This window comes from Bidens hawaiensis, unplaced genomic scaffold, assembly GCF_021521415.1.
Source record: "Bidens hawaiensis isolate Kalapana, Puna unplaced genomic scaffold, B.hawaiensis_p1.1 tig00028274_1, whole genome shotgun sequence".
Lineage (NCBI taxonomy): Eukaryota > Viridiplantae > Streptophyta > Magnoliopsida > Asterales > Asteraceae > Bidens > Bidens hawaiensis.
In genome coordinates this window covers 195,395-215,549 of record NW_027494610.1, presented here as the reverse complement: position 1 = coordinate 215,549, position 20,155 = coordinate 195,395, and the positions used below count along the sequence as shown (strand labels likewise).

The 20,155-nt window shown below is 31.1% G+C and overlaps 1 pseudogene; it reads left to right on the top strand.

Annotated features, from left to right (window-relative positions):
- Positions 1–15,983: 15,983 nt before the first annotated feature.
- On the top strand, positions 15,984–17,241 carry LOC143576724 (E3 ubiquitin-protein ligase PUB23 pseudogene; annotated as a pseudogene).
- The last annotated feature ends 2,914 nt before the right edge of the window (positions 17,242–20,155 follow it).

Here is a 20,155-nt window from a genome sequence, read left to right as displayed (position 1 = left end):
TGTTATTATTATTTTTTAATGTAGACTAAGGGTGTTCAACTGTTCATCGTTATCGTCTGCATTTCAGTATATTCGAATTTGAAAATTTTATTTCTCTAACCGTTAATTGAACCGAATTCAATTCTATTTGGTTCAATTCTGATTAAAAACTAATTATTTTTGCCTAGATTTGCTACATGTTTATGTTCTGGACCTTAGTTTGTGTATCGAGTGTGTTATTAGACGACTTTGGAAATTGAGCTTAATTGGGTTGGGTCATTAACAAACTTATGAACACATATCATAGTCACATAAAAATAAGAGTTTTTTCGGTAAAATCATGTAAACCGAATCCAAAATAAAATATTTTCTACAATTTGATCAAGTTCAATCTCAATCTCCAACCCACATTTTCCTCAATGTTTCTGGTCCAACAAGAGTACAACAAATATTGACTCCCTTTGGAGTGATGAAACTCTACCCGATCCAAATGACAAGAACTACAAGAAGACTCTGACGAGTTGCCGGACAAGCTTCCTCTGCCACCTGAACGGGTGGAAGGAATAAGAATAAACATTGGGCTTTTTGTTTGGTAGCCATAGAGGTGCACAAATTGGGTTTTTCAAATACCTGGGTTCGGGTACGAATGGGTATTGAAAAATTGGGTATTGGCAATACCCGGGTCGGGTTCGGTCCGGGTATTCTCTCTAAAAACCATACCCTATGCATCGGGTCAGATGTAGAACTGGTATTTGAATACCATATTTTCGGGTATTGAAAAAACCCTATTTTTGGTTTTTTTTTGTTTTTTGCTTTTTTCGGGTATAGATTAGATTTTTTTAAGGGATTACAAATTTTAGGAGTATTTTCAGGTATTTTTTGGGTATAGATCGGGTGTTTGAAAAACCCGATTTCGGGTATTGGAAAAACCCGGTTCCGGGTATGGAACCAGTTACGGGTTTCGGGTATTACCGGGTATAAATCGGGCCCGGTTCCGGGTACGGGTTTTGGTACCGAAATGCATACCCTATCTGTACCCTACGGATAGGGTCGGGTTCGGGTTCAGGTATTAAAAACCCGGGTATAAAAAAAGCCGGTTCCAGGTATTTTTTTTGGGTCTGGTTTCAGGTTCGGGTTTTTTGTGCACCTCTAGTAGCCTTTCGTGTGGTTATGGGCTTTTTGTTTGTTTGCAATTAGTATTTGGGCCTAAAATCCGTTCTATAATAAGAATGATTAAATAAGGTATTACGCCTTATATTTTATTTAGTTGGGCCTGTGGGAATAACTCTAGTTGGTGGACTGGAGGGTTAACTGTTAAGTAGTTGATAATAGTTGATATTGACGTGTTGGATAGTTAAGTCCATGTTAAGGATTGTATGGTATCTGGGCTTTAATGCTTCATCGGGCCAGTTGGCTTTGTTGAAGTGATCCTTGGGCTGCCAGTTTGAAGCTTACAGATCATCAGTTTGGTAATTGAAAACTAAAGCTGTTGGTCTATTATTTATTTAGTTTTTAACTTTTTTCTAAAGTCCTCTGTCGCAATAGCAGTGATGTTTCTCCCTAAGGGTCTTGCCATCCCTAATACCTTGAGTCCGAATCCTCCAAATCTAAGGAAAACCTTCTGACCATCCCACCAAAGTGGTGATAGCGCTGGCCTATTATCAAATGGACCAGTTAGTCAACAATATCTTTTGCCGGTTTGCTGTTCAGCTTATGCTGTTTTGAGTTTGCTTTGTGGTGTTGGTATTTCTTGTAGCTTGTTTAATTGTTGGTTATGATTCTATTGATGTCAAAGTAATGATATGGAAATGATGTGTAGTACTATGCGAGGAACTCTACAAATATAACAGATTATGTTTTGTTAATTTTTTTGGATGTATAAAATGATTTGTGAAGTTTTACAAATTAAAACTACGTATTTGCGAGACTTTTAGCAAGTTTGATCAACCCCTTTGATGCAGGTGTTTCTTTTATTATAGGTAATTTTTCTTTTGTCAAATTGTCATCCCAACCTTGGCCGGGTGCTAAAGACTCTTGTCTTTTGAGAGGAAAATTGGGGTTCTAATCCTCATCTTGGTTGCTTTTTTAATTAGTACTATTTATATACAAATATTTTGGTTCACATATTAGGCCTCTTTTAAAATAGCCCCCGATTCAAATCGCGTTTGAGTCAAGGCATGCCCGCTCATCCAACTCGCTCAAAAATCCATTTTGTTGGTATACATGTCCATGTGTAAGAAATATATTACTTTTTGTTATTGTATATATCTACTAGTTTTAGAGCCCGTGTTACATACGAGATAATTCAAATTATAAACAAATAATTACATAGTATATATGAAAAAAAAAATGTATTACATCTATGCTTATATCTATACAATGTGTACATAAATTGATTTTATTTATATCACAAAATGATTTTTTTAAATAAACTTAATAAAAAAAATGCCCGTGCAAAATCTATCCGAGAATGCTTCTTTCTATTGAAAAATTCATTTTCGGTGTCATATATGTATAATTGAAAGAATTTTGGTTATGAACCAATTTGGAAAATAAGACTTTTCATACGATAGTAGTTCTAACCACTCAGCCTAAATACAAAAGAGACGTTATCTTTATTGATATTTTTATCAATCTACCACCCATCAAAGGAAAGTAGGATATTGAATTGTAGCAATGGATGTTCTTCAAGAACTATGTTTTTCTGAGCTACACCATAAAAAGATTTTGATAAGTTTCAGAGGGCTGCTCGACTTTGTCATAATCACAACATAAAAAATAACATGTTAACCAATTCAATTTTGTGAATATTTTGTTTCATCTGAGCATAGTTTTGCATGACATGCTTCCCATACAACGTTCTGATCACCATTGAAGGAAAAATTAATGTTGACATAAATATTTCAAATTTGATAAAAATTAGAAGCATTGATAGGCATGGGGGTGACATGTCGAAAGTGTTCGCAATCTTTTCTTAAATTTTAATAGTTGGGGGGGAAATAGTCAAATTGCCGAATCCCAAAGCTTTTGATTATTTCAGAAAATGCCCTTAAAAATAAACTTGAAACCCGAATCATGTTTAAAATTCTAATTTTCATACTTTTGACATTTTAAAGTCAACATTTTGAACCCATAACAAATTTGACGATAAATTTATTTGTATTCTCAAACTTTTAAAAATACTCAAAATTTTCATTTTTGACCCGTAACAAATTTTGACCTAAATGTAGTTAACTTGTACCAGACAATCTAGTTACCAACTTTTGACTCATAAAATCAAATTTAACTTTCACAAAAAACCCGAAATAATTTTCATTTGAGAAACATGATTTGTTGTTATTTTTGGATCACCAAGTATTTTGAAATATATAGTAAAATAATATGTATATATATATATATATATATATATATATATATATATATAGTGTAAAAGAAAATTAAATAATTATTGATTTATTACATATATTAGGGTATATTAGTTTTGGAGGGGAAAATTTATAAGAATTATCAAAACATGACAAGTGTCCCAATTTATTTTACTTTATTAGGATAGGTAGATTTATTCATATATGCAAAAAATTCAAAATCTTTATAAATAAAAAATATTCCCATTAATACAAATTCAAATTTCAACTCGTTAAAAGACTAGCCAAACTAGCTCGAGCTGAAGCTAACGCTGAGTTTAAAACGTTTACATATTTTAATTTTGAGAATAGACAAAAGTCAAGAATTTAGATTGGTATTCAAACTTATTTTGAGACTATGAAGTTGATCAACCTAAATTCAAGTTACTTTTGGTGTTTGTTTTAATCTTATAACTAACCGAGACGGACCTAATCTAATATTTAAGCTAATTGGCTCGGTCTTAATCCCATTTTCTTTTGAATGAAAGTCGGTCTTGATCGGACCCACTCTCAATCTCAGCACCGGCGTAGACCAATAAATATAGTTTAAGGTGGGCTGGTCCTAATTGCTCCCGGCTTGGTCGGGTTCTCAAAACAAATTTTTTTTTCTTTTTATTGTTTAATTACAGAATATTATAATGTTTAGAAAGTTCTATGACACGAATTTCTCTTTTTGGCTTGAAAACCTGTTTCTGAATTTAGTGCAATCAATGAACTCATTTTTCAAAAAAGATCAAAAGAGTTGTACTATATAAGTATATCATACTAGACATGATATTATTACTACATATACAGTGTGATATACTGCATATATGTAGTATAAAATTCTCTGGTTAAAAAAAAAGTTCTCATGATCTCTCCACATACTTGCATACTTATATAACACACATACACACATATAATCAGCTATAAAAGTATGTCAATGTTAGAGAAATCAGTTATAGAAATATCACGTCCCAAAATAACTGCAATTAAGTTAGAGCATTTTAAGGAATCAAATAATTTTAAAAAGTTTGTAAAGATGATGGTACCCTTCTTTTAGAAGTCTATGTACACATTTAATATTTTAGTTGGTCCTCGCAATTCTCAAGTTAAGAAAGTTTTGTATTTGATTTTGAATCTACATGTGTGTGTGTGGGTGCGAGTGCGTGTGTTGTGCAATCATATACTGTAGTAACTTGATTGAAAAAGGATGGTCTTGCAGTCTGTTACTAATACCTTCGGCACCCCATCTAGCGGAATATATCTCTTATTGTAACTCTTTTATCTAAATCTCGAGAAAGAATGAATCCAATCCATACAAATCCAAGACCGACCCTGACAACCGAAGTACAAAACAATGATAACTAAAGCAAATGGGCTTATGATGGTATAAAGTTAGTGTTTTAGTATGTTGGGTTAAGTGAGTAAATAGTTTAAAGTTATGTGGATGATTTTAATTTTGATAAAACATGTGAAATTTTGAATATTTTTCTTCTTCTTAATGGGTGGTGGTGTTGATGTTTGATAGAAATTGCCAAATTGGTGCTCCACCTATTTCCCATTAGGCAATTGTTCCTTTGACTTTGTCTCTTGCTAGAGTCAACAACTCTTTAATGCTGTGTTTGTCACTACATACAATATCCTTTGATGCTTTTAGGAATCTAATTTTTGTTTGTGACGCCAAATCTTCATATATCAAGGTTATAATTATCAGTTCATGCAAAACAATCTATAACAAATTAGGTTTGTGCATCATTCTTTGTAAACAAAAGGTTACACATATAAACCCATCTCATAAGGCAGCCGAGTAAACTAGGAGGTGTTTTGAGGGGTAAACTTTTTTTTTTTTCATTTTTAATTTAACTCATAAATTAGGATCACCGATTAAAAACTTTTTTGTAAGAAAAAGCGAAGTTATTCCATGCGTTGTTTGGTGACGTTATGGGTTTTTATGGAAAAGAGATTTTTACATATTTCCTCTTCCTAACATTTGAAATTACATATTTCCCCAATGTACAAGTTTTAAATACAAAATGTACAATACTCTTTAAGTATGGTTTGAAGAAATATGTAATTTCAAAATTTAGGAAGGAGAAATATGTAAATGCCTCTATGAAAAACTAGAAATGATTTAGTATTTAACCAGAATCCAGTTCAATTGAACAATTTGGTGGGGGAGATCAAGTCTCTTGGGTTTTTGTGGATCTAGAATCGATCGGGATGGGGTAATTTATCTTTGGATGATTAGGGAGGTTGTAACATGTAATCGTGTAGTATTTATCAGTGTTTTGTGTGATTTGATGGTTGTAAATATTTTGGTTGGCTTTTCCTACTGTTTATAATATATATATTCTTTAGCTGGCCGTTAAAAAAAATGAGAAAAAAAAAACCTTTTGGTAGGTCAACATACAAGACTCATGTTTAACCACCAACGTATGCATGGGGTTTCATATAATGGTTTAACTTTATCTTTTTGAAATATTAGTAAGTAGTTTTCATCTCCAATATTACAAGGTTGTTCTATATTTTTTGTTTCTAATATTTATATATATTTTTTGTTTTAAGTTACTTATTTTAAGATGGCTAATAATATACTTAGAGCATTCATATCCTACCCACTAAATTATGTGAGTGAGGTTTTTATAATTTAGGAAGTGGTTTAGGATGTTGTGAGTAAAAAAAAAGAGAAAATGAAGTGATTTTTCTGTATATTTGAAAAGTTTCTATAGCACCGCATAATTTTTCTAATATATTTTGAAATTGGTTGTTAGTGAAGGAGAGAGAAAATGTAATGATAAATGTATAAGAAATTAATATTTAATTGAAATGGATTAAAAAATATAGTGATTTTTAGTGTAATTTTGGATTTGGAGATAGAGGAAGAGATGTGAATGCTCTTAAGATTTGATGATAAAAGGGTTTTACAAATAAATGAGATGTTATAACCCGTTTAAAGACTATCTGGGTTTGGTGAGACCCATGACCCGCTTATTTTTTTTTACTATAAAATTGTTTCTTAATTGTAAATAATATCTCTTTTTAAAAAATCAGATATTAATTTTTTAACATATCCTCATTTTATAGGATGTCCATATCAAATATCCGGTGAGATTAATTTTAATTTAATGAGATTTTATAACATATATAAGGGCTATCTGGGTTTGGTGAGACACAAACCCGTGAATTCGGGTCAAATGCATAAGAAACTTTCATTTAGAAATAAAGCAATCTGGTGACTTGAAAGGATGTGAAGAGCAACCAGAATGTTTTTAAAAATTTCGTTTATATATGTGTGTGTGTGTGTGTGTGTGTGTAGGGTTAGATTCAAATAAGAAGTTTGATTTTTCTAAGAATGTTAGAAAGGAGGGTATTTTAGTTTAACACTTAAATATCAAAACCACTTACTTTAATCTTAAAACCCACTTACATTAATTTCAAAAACCCACTTACATAAAACCCAATTACATCTTCACTCATCTCCTACAACCACCACCACTCCACTGCCCACTGCCACCACAACCGTCACCCACCGCCACCACCTCGCCGGAAAAGTCCGGAAAAACACAATGGAAAACACTATGAAAAACACAATATAAAAAACACAATGGAAAAAAACACTATGAAAAAAAAACACAATGATAAAAACACAATAAAAAACACAATTGTATAACACAATGTAAAAAATACAATTGAAAGAACACAATGAAAAAAAAAAACACAATGAAAAATACTATTGTATAACACAATTTTGTAAAACACAATTTGTAAAAAACCCACTAATTTTTTTTTAATTTTTGTATTACAATATGGTACTCATATAAAAGGTAAAAAGACACTCGTTATTATGGTGAATTTTTTTCAATAATAACATCGTATAAAAAGTTATGGGCGTTTTAAAATGATGGGGGAATTTGGCATGTGGAGAGAGAAAGTCAACAAATGTGTTATTTCTTTTATGCCCTTTACCTTGTGTTCACACTTGATTTTCCCATAAACTAATCTCAACCCACCATATTCAAAATCAATGGATAAGATTACTTTTTATCCTTCTTATAAAAACTATACTTCCTATTATAACCTAACCATATATATATATTTAAGATTAAGATTACGTTAAAACTAAACTAGCTGTTAAAAAAACATAAAACTCCTTTTTTTTAAAAAAGGTGTTTACTTAATACGATTGATGTCATGTTTATGTGCTTGACCCATCTTATCTATAATACCATCGGTGATAGTTATGACGGGTGTAGTTAGAGCTATTGAATGGATCGTATTTCTGGGTTCAACAAAAAATGAGCACAAGGTCTTAACGATAATCCAAACCCTAATATCACGCTGGACAAACAAACACGACTCAATTACTTTCGCCATTTTTTTTTCATATTTCACATATTAAATTTATTAACTCATATCCAAAATATAAAACATTGCAAATTCTAAATCTCTACAAAAATACATATGTTCTTCAATAATTCTTTTTGACTCAATAATGATTAATTCGTCTTCGTCATCAACAATAAATGATAAAGGCCCATAAACCGCGATCGCAAACAAGAACCAAAAAATAAACATTTGAATATATTAAACTCGACACACGTATAACAACTAAATAACCCTATTTTTATACTAAGTTTTAAAATAATCCTATTCAATTTGATAAACAAAAATAATCCTAATTGATAGGCCTAACCAAATTCAAATAATAACAAGTTAATCTAATCTCTAATTTATTTTAAAATTTAAATAACTATTTTTTTTCTTGATCTTTATCCTCTTGAATTGGTTTCTATCTTTTCTTCCTTTGATATGATCCAAAGTATTCCGACAATTACCTCAGTAAGTTTGATTCGGATCCACTCAACCTGGATTTTCAACAATCGGCTCATCATCCCTGATGAACACCGAATCTAGCATGATCACCTACACGATATCGTCCATGACCAGTCCATCAGTCGTATGAACTCACATTACCGTCCATAACCACTCTGGTTATATCAATCGATACAAAACACAAGCACACTGCTCAGTTTTGTTTTGTAAATCTAATCACCTCGGTCATTCTAAATCAGCCGCTAAATACAACTGACACACTCTTTTCCCAAAACGTTGTATCGTATCATTAAACTGTTGTGATCAACTATTAATATTATATATGTGTGAAATATATATCTAATTGTTTTTGACCTTTTCTGAAATTTTCAATTAAAATTTTAAAGTACCATTAATATATTATATGTGAAATTGATCATACAAAACCTCAAGAGACTTATGAAATGTCAATATCTTATGTCAATAAACGAAACATTTAAAAGATCTCTGGTTATTCTTTATTTTTTCTCAAGTCATCAAATTATTTTATTTATAAATGGAGGCTTTTCGTGCATTTGACCCGAATTCATGGGTATGAATCTCACCAAACCCAGATAGCCCTTAAACAGGTTATAACATCTTAATATATTAAAAATTAATCTCACCAAATATTTGATATGAAATTCTATAAAATAGGTATATACTAAAAATTAATATCCGTTTTTTTTAATAAGGATATTTATAATTAAGAAACAATCTTATAGTATAAAAAATAAGTGAATCATGGGTCTCACCTAATCCAGATAGCTTTTAAACGTGTTATAACATCTCATTTATTTATGAAATACTTTCATAATCAAAACTTAAGTATATTATTAACTTTCTTACAATAAATAAAATTAAAATCCAAAAAGATATATAAATATTAGAATCGAAAAATATACATAACAAAAAACACATGATGAACAAAAGTTGGCTCTTAACAGTTTAAATAAAAAAAATTATATATATATATATATATATATATATATATATATATATATATATGTTTAATTTCAAATTAATGTAACAAAAGTTAGCTCTTGATACAAATTTATTGATCTTAATTGTTTACTCCACTCCTTTTCTATATGCAACTCATTCGATCAAAACATTATATTTGGGCATTTTATCTCACTACAAGAAAATGAAGCTATTGCAACCCATGTAAAAGGTTGCATTAGGTTTTGAAAAAGTTGCAATATGCCTAAAGCAACCTTTTATCAAAGGCTGCGTTAGGTGAAGTTGCATTAGACCTTATGTAACTTTTTTATTAGATAATACAATCTTTTCTAAAAGAGTTGCATTTACTATTCAAATGCAACCTTTTTGATATGCTAATGCAACTTTTTAAACTTTTAAATGCAACTTTTATAAGACACAAATGTAACCTTCATAACTGAAGTGCAGCCTTTATTAGACTAAAATGCAACCTTTTTTTACATCAAATATGACACTTTTTATAATTTTAGTTAGAACAAATGCAACCTTTTTTACATGAAAATGCAATTCTGTAGTTCATTATTTGAAGTACTAAAGCTTCTACTAATATGCAATTGTATCTCCAATTACACAAACAATGATAATAAAAATATAGCTGATAACCTTATATCACAATTCAAGATATGTCAAATCTCATAATAGCAACGTAATCAAAACAAACCAACGTAATCAGAATAAAGTTGTCAATTACAATTATAAAAAGTCATGAAGACCTACTCTCTCTAAAAAATCGATCCTCAAGTACTATGGTAGTTTGTCCATAATATTCTGCATCGTAGCTTCAAATTTGCTTGTTGGCTATCAAAAATTTTCCACATAGCTTCTGGCTCATCTTTTTTCCTTTGATGGAACCGTTCAATATCTTTTCACATTTCAATCAATTGCACTTTATCAACTAAACCTGTAACTAGGTTAATTTGACTTGTAAATAACTAGTTAATAATTCAAAATTTTGATTCGCTAATAGTTCAAATTAAATTAGAACAGAATGTTGGACCCATTGCTAGTTACAAATATAAATTTTGATATAAAACTACACTAAATTATCGGGTTATTTTGTTCTATAAATAATCTGTTGGGAGTTCAAATTAAACAAAGAAAGAAAGTTATTCCGTTACTAATTAATGCGTTAAAATTGATTAAAAACACACTAAATTATTAACCTGTTAACGGGTCAGTCTTGACCCGTAAATAATCTATTATTACTTCAAAATTTTGACCTGTTAATAAATTAATTTTGAATACTGTATTGTATATATTGGTTTAGTACAAGTACGATAGCTGTATTCGAGAAAAACTAGAAAGAACTTACAATTTTCTTTTAAGCGTCATCATATGTATTACCATATACACGCCCTTCAGTCCTTTTATCTGTGCGTTCAAATAATTTGGTTAAACTAGGTGATTCCTTGCTTGGGTCTTCCTTTCTCTGTATTCATGATAGCATGCATAGATCGGTTAGAAAAATAAACATGTTGAACAGAACAGCAAAATACAAAAATAACGAGCAAAACAAATACATATTACGATATCGTCATGAATTCTACCAAAACCTTTTGAGCCAGCTGTGCGCATAATATTACTAGAGATGCGTATGTCCTTAGCCCACAAACAACGCCTCTAGATACACATTAATATAAAATACCTTGAAAAATCTCACCATCCTCGATCATCCTCATCAACAAGTTGTCCCTTTGATCCCCCTTTCATGCAAGCAGGCATCAGTTTTTTATTCAACACCTTCCCTTTGCCTTTTTGAGATTAGTTCACGCATGGTAATTATTCATCTACATTGATTCTCTTCGTTGCTTTTGAATCCAATGGAAACTTTTGGGAGGCCTTTGGAGCAGTCACTCGATTCTTGTTCGCTATATTAGCAATCCTATTCATGGATATTGGTGAAATATTTGTTGTGGATGGTGTTGCTATAACAAATATCATGTTCATTAGAAAATAAATGTTTACAATATAAAATGAATAAAAATATCATAATTTGTTACCTTTTTGGATACTTCACACTTGTGTTAACTTTCTGATAATCTTCCTCACTATCATCATTATTAACAGGATAATAGTCTACATTTCTCGCGTAGTATATGTTGGTTTCACTTTCTTTTTCTTCCTTTTTTACTATCTACCAAACTTGTAAGAAGAATTTGAAAGCATTTTCAATCCAAAATCTTTTATTCTTTTTATTTTCTCTTGAAACCTCAATAGCCTCAATAACAAACCATCGTCATGAAGGGCACTTGTGTAACAACTAACAGAGTTCAATTAAAGTTAGGCTGGCGGTTAATCCAATTCCAATATCACTATTATCAACATTTTTAACTAATTTGTGTATGAAACTAGCTTTTTAGATGGGCGGTAATATGTTTCTGGAACAATTCGTTCCATCTTTGCACATAAACAGAAACCAATTCATTCAAATCAAACTGAAAAGTGAGAACAGAAATCAATTCGTTCCATCATTGCACATTGAGCATAATCAGTTTCGTTTTACATACCTAGGATTAAAGGTGAGTAGAAGTTGCGATTACACCTCAAGACACCCATCTAGTGTTCTGTTCCTTTTGATTACTGGACCAAAGCCTTGGCGATTAAACCGCTTCCAGGAAATTAGGTCGATATACTGTGGTTTGGGAGTGATTGAGAGGGAAAACGAAATTTTTAATCTTAAGAACCTGCTTAACCCTTAAATTAAAAACTGCCAAATTCGTTTGATTGTATAAAAAGGTTTGATTATACAAATTAAAATCAATTAAGGTGATAATAGGATGTACGGGTAACGGAACAAAGGAAAATGAATAGAATAATTATTATTTTTATTGATATGTACTAATGAAATAAAACATTAGAATGTGATTTTTAGCGGACAAAAAGGACGAAGGAATAAAATAGAAAGACATTAAGTAGCGGTGGTAGGTGGTGATGGTTGATGATTGTGGTGGAGGTGGGTGGTGAGTAGTAATGGCGGTTGATAGTGGTGCTGGCGGCGACGGTGTGTGGTCGGCGGTGAGGGTGGATGACAATTGTTGCTGGTAGCCGGGCGGTAATCATTGTTACCATTGAAGGTGGTGGTGGTGGTAGGCGGCAGGCGATGGTGGTTGGTGGCGGTGGGTGGTTGTGGCAATAATGATGATGGTGGTGGTGGAGTGTGGTCAAGTGATGCAAGGTGAGAGAGGGAATAAACTTGAAAAAAAAAATAAAGATGAATATCATGAAATTTGATTGTTTTAGAGGAAACTGAATGGACAAGAAAATAAGGTGGCGTTTGATATGAAGGAATGAGAGACGGAATAAAATGGACCATTGTGAGGGAATGAAAAAAAAGTGTTTGGTTGGTTAATGAAATGGAATCGCCTGTTACCATGTCCATTTAATTCCCTCCAAAAACACCTCAAATTTATTCTATCCATCATCCTTGTTTTTTTCTTAAATTTCACCCCCTCTTTCGCACTATATCAACTTCAACACCCTCCCACCACCACCCATTGCACCCTCACCACCACCACCCACCGTACCACCGCCAACCATCACTACCACCACCATCACCTACGAGTTTCGTCCACCACCACACACCCACCACCATAATAAGAGTTGCATTTTAATTTTCTTAATGCAACATTTCTAACAAAAGTTGCAAATTTCAATAAAATTTGCAACCTCTGAATAAAAAGGTTGCAATTTTTATTAAAATTTGCAACTTTTTAATAAAAAAAGTAGCAAATTTAGTTTAATTTTGCAACATTTTATGGAAAAGGTTGTTTTAGATCCTCTAACGTAACCTTTATGTTCAACAAAGTTGCATTAGACTCAAATGCAACTCATTTGAAAAAAGTTACTGATAAAAAGTTGCATTAGGCCTATTTTCTAGTGTCTAGTTAATTACAAACTAACTTAACATAAAATTGTGTTTGTAAGTGCAAAATCAAGAATATAACATTTGACTATCTGTGGATAATAATCCGATGATTATAATAACAAATTTCTTAAAATATAAAAAACTTATGTGCAAGAAAATCAATATCAAGGGTTATTGAGTCAAACATATTAGTTGTGTATCACAAGTTTGACCTTCGATGCCTGCATGTCATTGCAATCTTAATACTTAATATACGTTTGTGTGGACCTTATACATTAGGTGAGTCTAAACATACATTAAATAACAATGTAGTTCAAAACTACAAATAAAGTGATAATAATAATAATAATAATAATAATAGTAATAATAATAATTAAAAATAAGTTGCGAGTCAAATAAAAAGAGAACCCTCACACCTTTTGATGTGGTGGCAAGGGTGAACTAATGTATATTTAGAGGTATGGGATCCGATCCTATATATGAGTGTGTGTATAATAGTTTGGCTGTTAAAAAAAATAATAAAATAAATAAAAACTCCTTCCCTTTGTGGATTATATAAATGCAAATTTAAATTTGGGTGAATTTGAGTCCATATTTATTCTTTTATCAATTTATTATCTTATCATCTTTTTCATAAATTGATTTTAGGTTTGACGTATGCATTTGAAGATAATAATAAGATTAGCTGCTATGGAGAGAGTGTATATGATGGTATCCTGAGACAGAGTTTAAAGAATAAATTTATGAACCATTTTTTTCAAAAAATGAAATTAATTGGGACGCTTGCTTTTATTATTACTCACAAAGGGGTATTTCCTAGTTGCTAGAGAATTAAGATAAACCATAGGTATGTAAGTAATGGCATCGTAAGTAATGGCATGCTAGAGTGACTTAATTCACCACTAAGAGTAGATAAACACTATAACTTGCCGTTGTGGTGGCGAAATAATAGACTCTATGACAAATGTATTTATAATATCTGAAATCCAACTTACACCTATCACCTATGATTTATCTTAATTCACCTTAAGCAAGTGAGAAATACCCTCTTGTGATTAAAACTAAAAGTAAACTCCCAAGTGATCACTTCTTCTTTAAAGAAAAAAACTAATAAAATAAAAAGGTTCAAGATTAGGTGAAATTGTAAAAGTCAATTCACGTCTTTTAGGTGTTTACATGAGTTTTCAGGTGATGGTAGTTTTATTTCTACGTAAAAACGATTGAAGTGTTACGGGAGCCCACAATCTTATAAACCCCCACGGGATCCCCCAATCTGAACGCCCACTCGATAAACATGATCTACCTCTTACAAACGAGAATGGGAGTAACCTCTTTACAAATCTATGTGACTATATTTAAAAGCTCAATGGCATAACTATGATTTAGGGGCATGCATAATTCTGTCTTAATCAGAAACGTGGCCTAAAATATACGAAATTGTGGATTCCACAGACGACCAAGATTCTATAAATTTTGATCAGTTTTAAACACGTGAATTATACTTATTATTTAGAAGTAAAACTATCGTCACATCCCACAAACTTTAATAGTTGTACCGTTGTGTGGTGGGTAACCAATCTTGACTATTACTTTTTTGGCAAAATAAAAGGATTGACTTTTATTATTATTGGCACACAGGTAGCCAGTCAGCCACCGCCAAAACAAGTGGACCAGTTCACTTAAACTTGGCAATTGGCATCTTGCATGGACATATGATATATCCTCTTTCTTTTACTTTTTTTTAGAAGTACTCTTCAAAGCTGAGTAAGTTTTTCAGAAATAAGATGTTAATTGTTCTGGTTGATTTTGACACTTCAGTTCTGACTCACTTATGAAAATCATTAAAGAGAAAACCTACTATGGAAAACCCACATTGAGTTTCTTTCGAACCTAAGGCTTTAAGATCTTAAACTTCAACCATCACTTCCAATACTATTTAACTAGAAGTCCAGTGATTAGTTAATTGAATTACTTAAATCCAAGATCCATCAAGCCTGCTTGTTATTTCCTGTCATGGGTTGAGGTTAACTTAAAAAAAGTAATCATTAAAAGAATTGGAAAAAATAAAAATAACCATAGTGATATAGTTGTGCAATTCTAAAAATATTCGGTATAAGATATTATCAGTTAATGGATTATTGTTTGAATTGTTATGGTTCATCTTGCGTTTGATATATTTTAGTGATTAATGTCTATTTTTTGTTAACAGTCAAATATATTAGTCTTTATATTTTATTAACATTACAAATACATAATAATAAAAGAAAAAGTAGCTTTATACTTTTCTTTTAATTTGCATAGTAATATAGTACTTTTTAAGTTATTCATGACATCATTCTATTTTTTAAATATAACGATCGTGATTGGTTGTTTATGAAAACATTAATAGCACTCGTAGCTTTACTTTGAATTTTATCTTTTCTTCATTCATTTTTACTTTTAATGGGTTGCATAATCTAAAATCATGAGACATATGAGTATTTTTAGCAAAGAATATTGGAATGTCAATTTGAGTTTGTCTGTACTCCCTACTTTTACAACCAAGTACAAAATAACAAAACTTGATAGCCTTAAAAGGAAAATGTTTAAATGACAAGTGTCGCATTAATATTATTTTATTCAATTCTGTACACGGAACTAGTTTATTATTCTTGCCACACTCAATCAACACGAGTTGCCCACATGCATTAATATCAAAAGGAAGCTGTCTTTTTGTAGACTCTTTAATCTTTTATTATGTCATCCATCTTTGAAAAGTCAAACATCTTATGCCCTTTTGACTTTCTCCTTTTCAAAATCAATCCTCCTGCCCTCACAACTTGTATATATAAAACCAACATTCATAAGCCACAATTCAACAAAAACAAAAGCTCCAGAGTCTCAACTTTCCAATCTTTCCCATATAACTTTCTCTATATACTTTCTAGATCAAATTATGGGTGATATTCAAACCGAAATCAAAGTTCCGCGCTATTTCTTGTGCCCGATTTCCCTCGAGATCATGAAAGATCCGGTAACACTCTCAACCGGAATCACCTATGACCGCGAAAGCATTGAAAACTGGCTGTTTTCACAAAAGAAAGACGTGTGTCCGGTAACCAAGCAAGCCGTTGTTGACATCGAGCTGACCCCAAACCACACCCTTCGTCGGTTCATCCAATCTTGGTGCACCCTCAACGCCTCATTCGGAGTCGAAAGGTTCCCAACACCGAGAATTCCCATCTCCAAAACCGAAATTATCAAACTCCTTAGAGACTCAAAGTCTCCACAACATCAAATGACAAGTTTAAAGAGATTGAAAGCAATTGTTTTGGAGAATGAAAAGAATAAACGGTTAATGGAATCTGTTGGGGCAGTTGGTTACCTATCAACCATCATAACTAACAGCATGACGTCATCTTCACCGGCCGGAGAAGCCACCGGAGCCGATGAAGCACTAAACATTCTTTACCACCTTAAGCTATCACCAATTGGGCTCAAATCTTTATTAAACATGGTAGATTTTGTGGAGACTTTGACGCGCGTGATGCAACGAGCCACCAGTTATGAGTCACGCGCTTTCGCCGTGATGCTATTGAAATCAATGTTTGAGGTGGCTGAGCCAATGCAAGTGACGTCACTAAACCCTAATTTCTTCATGCAACTTGTACAAATATTAATTGATCAAATTTCTCAAAAGGCCACAAAAGCAACATTAAAGCTGTTCATTAGTGTTTGTCCATGGGGTCGGAATCGAATAAAGGCGGCCGAAGCCGGGGTGGTTCCGGTGTTAATCGACGCGCTTTTGGACTGTACCGAAAAGAGGACATCCGAGATGATTATGACGGTATTGGATCAAATTTGTCAGTCAGCCGAAGGGCGAGCGGAGTTGTTGAATCATGTGGGTGGTTTAGCGGTTGTTTCCAAGAAGATATTTCGTGTTTCTTCGGTGGCTAGCGAGAAGGCGGTGAGGATATTGCACTCGGTGGCGGTGTTTTCGGGCAACACGCGGGTGGTACAAGAGATGTTGGAGTTGGGGATTGTTAAGAAACTGTTGTTGGTTGTGCAAGTGGAATGTGGAAGCAAGATGAAGGAGAAAGCAAGAGAGATTTTGAAGATGCATGGTAGGGTTTGGAAGAAATCTTCTTGTATCACCTTTAACTTAGTTTAGAAGACACAAAATTTTAAAAAAGTTTATGTTTAAAATCCATCAAGAAAAAGAAATTTAGGTAAAGACCTTAATTTCATTTTTAGGGTTTCTTGTAAAATTGTTTTAGGACATACATGAAGAAACAATAAGAGACAGATAAATCTGTTGGTAATCTCTCACTGAATGCACATACTTAGCTAGGTTATTTTCTTTTTCATTATTTGTATATAACTTTACTTGAATAACACAAATATATATATATATATAATCAGGATCATGTGAGAAATTTTTAGGAATTGAGAACTTTGAGAACCATTTTGGACCACAAAAAAATCCAAAAATAAAAAAAATCATAAAACAAAAAAAAACACAAAAATAAAAAAAGTAAAAAAACTAAAGTTCTTATTTATCATCCCGGTTTCTAAAAAAAACGTAAAAAAAAATTTCTCGGTTTAGCTAAATTATACATATATGTATAATATGTATATATATGTACACACATGTTTTTTTCCTATACAAATATGTATAATTTAAGGTAAATGATAATGTACATATGTGTACATTATGTAACTAGAAATTAAATGAAAGTATAAATATATGTATAGGTATAATACGAATTAAAAAGAAAAAAAAATCAGTTTTTTTTATTATGCATATATGTATAATATGTACACACATGTTTTTTCTTATACACATATGTATAATTTAAGGTAAATGATAATGTACATATGTGTACATTACGTAACTAGAGATTAAATGAAAGTATACATATGTGTATAGGTATAACACGAATTAAAAAGAAAAAAAAATTTCGGTTTTTTTTAATGAAACCGCAATGAAATATAAGAATTTTGGTTTTTTTACATTTTTAAAATTTTCGTTTTTTATTGTTTTATAATTTTTTTAAATATTTTTATAGGCTTTTTTTTGTGGTCCAAAATTGTTCTCAAAGTTCTCAATTTGCCAATGGTTCTCTTAGGATCCTTACCCTATATATATACATATATATATGTATATATATATACGTATGTATATGGTTATATTAGAATAAAAACCCACTTGAGTTGTGAAAACTTTAGAAACTCATTCTCAACCACATGTTTTTAATTAAAGATTAAATCTTATGATACACAATTAAAGTTAATAAAAAATGTTAAAGTTAATTTACACTTTCTTTCTCATAAAAATATAAATAAAAATTAGTAAAAAAAATAGCAAAACATTTTTTTATGTATTCAATGTTTTGTATTAAATGTAACAACATATATTACATGCAACAAAAAAAACAACGATGTTACATAGAGTTATCATAACTCAAGTGAGTTTTCATTTTATACTTTGCCTATATATATATACACTATATATAATATTGAAGTGAGGGACCTCTTAAATTTTAAGAGGTATCACTTTTGTTGCATATTATACAAGTAATTTGAAAATGTAAGGATAATATAGTCTTTACACATTTAAAAATAATTTACAATAATGATCCTTTAACTTCAATAAAGTTTTGTTAACTTATTAAATAGTTACATATTTTCCTCTCATTCTAAACCAACTACCCACACGACTTTTTAACGGCCATAACTTTTTCACACGTAAATATTTTTTCTAATAAATTACACCATAAAAATGAGCATTTTATTCTCTTTAATTTGAGTATGGTATTGTTATAGTTTATTAATTTTTAAAAAACTAGCATGTTACGTGATTACCAGTTATCACCAGCAACGGGTCAGACAGGTTTGGCTAATGGTGTCGAAACGAGTTAGGGTTGGAACAGGTTAATACAAAAAAGGGTTAATTTAGTTCATGTCGGGATGAGTTTAGATTGAAAGAGGTCATGTCAAAACGGGCTTCGGGTTAAAACGTTTTCGGGTATGAACATGACCGTCAAAACGAATTGGGTTAAAAAGTAGTTTATTTGAAATTACTGTACATTTCATCTTTGCTTCTTGATTGTCACCACGTTAAATGCATACAACCGTCGGGTTTCTCATGTACCGTTGCGAAATTACAAACATGCTAACACCGGTTGCGTTTGCTCGTACACCGTGTATCACGCGGGCAACTGGCTAGTATATAGATAGATAGAAAAATACTAGGTGTTAAAGGTTTATAATTAATTATATTAACTTGGGTTGAAAAACATGGGGTCATAGAGTTGATGAAACAATGCAAGTTCTTATTTTTGTTAAAAAATTACCACATTAATAAATTACTCATAAAATATCCATCCATGGTCATCTAGGTTGGTGTAGATGATGGGCAGCCTATTATGCGATAAGATGTTCTCGAATAAAATTAAAGGGAAATTTTATTTGGTTCTACTTATACCAACTATATATATATATATATATATATACTAGCTTTAGAAACCCGTGTATTACACGATATAAATTAATGTATAAATTACAATTAATAATTTAATACAAATAAAATAAAAGATAACTAAGTCTTTTTATATTAAGTAAAACATGTATTACAAATATAGTTGCTTTATATCATCAAATGCATTTGAATTTTAAATCAAGAATGAATTGTTCTACCATCGATATACAATAATGAATCAATGCCACTTAAAGTAACATTTAAAACAATGAGCTCTTTAGATCTGAAAGATGTAGTTAAAGTTTTTTTACAAAAATATTTTTCACTCAATACCCTAAACCATAAACACAAAATTCTAAACCATAAACCTAAAAGGACACCAGATTTTCCTTTTTGAAGAACTTTCATGATGTCTCTTATACTAAATATAAAAATAGAAAATTTGTCTTTGATTTTTAAGACTTATTAAACATTGAATATTTGTAAAAAGTAAACAAAATTATTGTAGTTTTCTTTAATATGAAGATGTCTTAAGAATTAAATATTAATGTACTCTTTAAACATAAACTCTTTTACGTACATTTTAATTTTAAAGAAAATATATTTATGATA